The sequence below is a fragment of the Euprymna scolopes genome, chromosome 18 (assembly GCF_053919585.1).
Source record: "Euprymna scolopes isolate OS-2025 chromosome 18, ASM5391958v1, whole genome shotgun sequence".
Taxonomy (NCBI): Eukaryota; Metazoa; Mollusca; class Cephalopoda; order Sepiida; family Sepiolidae; genus Euprymna; species Euprymna scolopes.
The window spans coordinates 117,707,126-117,710,958 of NC_136499.1; positions in this window are offsets into that span (position 1 = coordinate 117,707,126).

The window sequence follows — 3,833 nt, forward strand, 5'->3', positions numbered from 1 at the left end:
ATTCTCTTATGCCACTCAAAAACTGATGCTCGATTCATACAAGATAGACCAAATGCAGTCTGAAAGATTTCATACGTTTCTCTGACATTTTTCCAAGTTTAAAACAGAATTTTATTGCATATCGTTCTTCTAAATTGTCCTCATGTCCAGATTGCGTTTTTAAAATTCACCAACTGTGACAATAAGGCTTTCGTAGTGTGTATTCCAATTCCTGCTGTAGCTGTTCATTTGAACCAGAAATAGTAAAAATTGGCCAATCATCTTATAACATACTGAATTTTCAAGAGTATACGTCTGTACAAAAATGTTTGGAAATCTATTGAAGGCACCTCGTAAGAGTGCCAAGAAAAAAATCTTAACTTTGACCAAACTACATCATCATCATCATCATCATCATCATCATCATCATCATCATGACTGTGACTAAGCGATTAACAGCACAGACTGAGAATATGGCTGTGCCAAGTCTAAATACAGTTCGTTCTGTAGAATCATTTTCACTTAGGAATGTTGCAAACCTTCACGTACTTCCTCCCGTAAGAAGCCAATGTCTTTCTATAAAGAATTCTAACTAGAAAGATGTCGGGTAACCGAATGACAATAATATTTATCTGATTCATACGAAATCAATGAAAGATGCCCAGACAATTTAATCAACAACAATCCTCATAGTTGCATACTTACGTTCTACAACAGATTAGGACCCTACGATAGCTAGCAATACATAGCAAGCTTGGTAATTATGGGTAGAGAGCGAGCCACTTTGATGAAGGGGGCTACTATCAGGGATATAAGCTACAAGGGCCTAAAGCGACACATAATGTTACATACAAGGTATATACAATCACTGCAGGGGGGGGGCATTTGATTTTATTTGGTGTTACAAGCAGACAATTAATCGATTCATTTCAATGACAAAAAATGTATGGTACCATTGAATATGTTTCCATCATCATTTATCCCGGGCTACATCGAGTCTTGCTGCTAGTATATATAACTATATATATATATGTATATATATAAATATATATATACATATATATTACCGTAAAACTCATTTAATTTTAATCAGCAACAATCCTTATCTTCGTTTTCTGTAACAGATTAGGTCGCTACGATAGCTTGTAATTAGGTTAGATTGCTAAATATGCAATACACAGCAAAGTTTTGTAATTATGGGTAAAGTATTGGTATCCTGGTCACGGCACTAAAACGACACATAAAGTTACATGCAAGGTATATACAGACACGTTCGTAATGAACATAGAGAAGTACAAATGAAACATAAAACTTGAGTTTTGCACTTAACATTTAATTTATTAATTCTTTTAAGCTATTATATAAAAATAATTCTATAAAATCAACAGTATGTTCTGTAAAAAGCAATGTACACTATTATGTATCATGCGTTAAAATACTGCGGGGTCATTTTAAGATTCTTGTCGTAATAGTGGAAAAGACGAACTATTTCAACGATTATAATAATAATAAATGGATGGTACCATAGAACATATGTTGATCATCATTCACTGCAACGTCGTATATATATATATATATATATATATATATATATATATATATATATATATATATATATATATATATATATATATATATACAGTGATGATCATATTTATTGGCACGGTAAAATAAAAGTTAAATTTTGTCTAATAAATTCTAAAAAAGGGATTAAATTAAAGAAAATAACAAAGTATATTATGTATTTTTAACTGGCCTTTCCGATGCAGCAATCGGATTTTAGAAAAAATAAATAACAAAGGAACAACAAACATAATAATAATTTTCATACTTATGACCCTTGAAAATGTTAGTCTGAACGAAAAGCGCTTTGAGTTGTTTTTATACGATCGTTTTTAATCGACTTATTTATTTTATTGAATTGTACATATAACTTGCCCCATTATATATATTTTTTTTTTTTCCTCACCCCGGTTTCCATTTTTTAGTTGATTGAATTTACGATATGGTTCACTTTTTTATAATTATTCTAAAATTTTGCCAATCGAATAAAGTTATATCCCATTTATTGAACCATTATGGCAAAAACTTCATTCATTCGTTAAATAATATAATTCACCTGAGAAACAAGATCACCTCCATCAAATGTAAAATCAAGTTCCTTCGTGGATGTCTATCGAATCATGTTGCACCGGGCTATATCTGTAGACGCATTTCCAAGATTAAATGTTGGAATTCTTGGAACCTTACGGTGGCCTTTTTAAAAGACGAAATAACATTTTATTCTGATGTGCTTCTTAGCTTACAGAGTAAACATTACTCGGTTTGGACTCTCGCTTGGAAAACGTTGTCTCCATTTGATAAACTTCGATTTTCTAAGCTACTTTCAGCCAAAGATGTAAAGTGTCGTCATACAAATAATAAAAAATTTACTAATTTCTTAAACCTTTTGATTAAAAAATAAATTTGGCGAGCCTTCATTCTCGGATCAGCATATATTTAATTTCTCTAAATTTAAATTGTCAGAAGTCGATACGTTTGTGTTGTCTAGGGGACTTGAATTTTGTGTCCCTCCTCGCCAGATTAACGTAACTCAAACTCTTAGTGAATTTGAGATTTTATTTTCACAAATAAAAAATAATGGTTCGGGTGACAACTTAAATATTGTTAAATCTCGCTTGACTGAATTAGCCAATAAATTCAGTCAATGCAATATTTCTTCTCGCCATTTCATTTGGCAAAGTAATCATTTCATTGCGGCTAAGCAATTAAAATGCAATAATGAGATTTACATTTCTCGCCCAGATAAAGGCAACGGTGTAGTTATCCTTGACCGTCAAGACTACATTGCAAAAATGCTTTCTATTCTTAACAATGATAGCAAATTTATCTGTTTAGGTTCCCTGGACTCCGATGACACCCCTTCAATTGAAACCAAGCTTCAAAATAAACTACTTCGATGGCATAAACTTAAATATTTATCTAAGGAAGTTTATAATAATATCCGACCGGTGGGCTCTCAACGCCCCAGGATTTACGGATTGCCTAAGGTACACAAAATTGATACTCCATTGAGACCAATTTTGTCGATGGTAGGTTCAACCCAACACAATCTAGCTAAATGGCTGGTTTTAATTCTTGAACCAGTCTGTTCTTTTTATTCAACACATTGCGCACCCGATTCTTTTCATTTCGCATCGACTATCAAGGAGCTTCCTCTTACCACTAACAACTGTTATTTGGTCTCCTTTGATATTAGCAATTTGTTTACCAATGTCCCTCTTGACGAGGTCATTGACATATGTGCTGATTTTCTTTATAGAGGCCCTGGCCCCCTCCCCTCTTTTCCTGAGGCGGTGTTCCTTGAACTTTTGGAACTTGCTACTAAGTCAGTTTCCTTTAGTTTCAACGATGTGATGTATCGCCAATTTGACGGTATATCTACGGGATCACCCCTTGGCCCAACTTTGGCCAATATTTTTGTGGGTTTTTTAGAACAGACGTTGTTTGACAAGTGCCCTAGACCAGCATTTTACATGCGTTATGTTGACGACACTTTTTCTTGTTTCGCCACGCATGATGTAGCTGTGTCCTTTTTCCACTTATTAAATAATTTACACCCTTCTTTCAAATTTACAATGGAGGTGGAAAAAGATAACTCCTTTCCTTTCCTTAATGTGTTAGTTTTTAAACGTGGGCTTTCCTTTATGACATCTATTTATAGAAACCCACTTTCACTGGTCTTTATCTTAGTTGGGATTCTTTTGCACCCACAACCAGGAAACTACATCTTATTAGAAACTTAGCCCATCGGGCACTTGCTATTTGTTCCCCACCTTTTATTGATGTGGAAA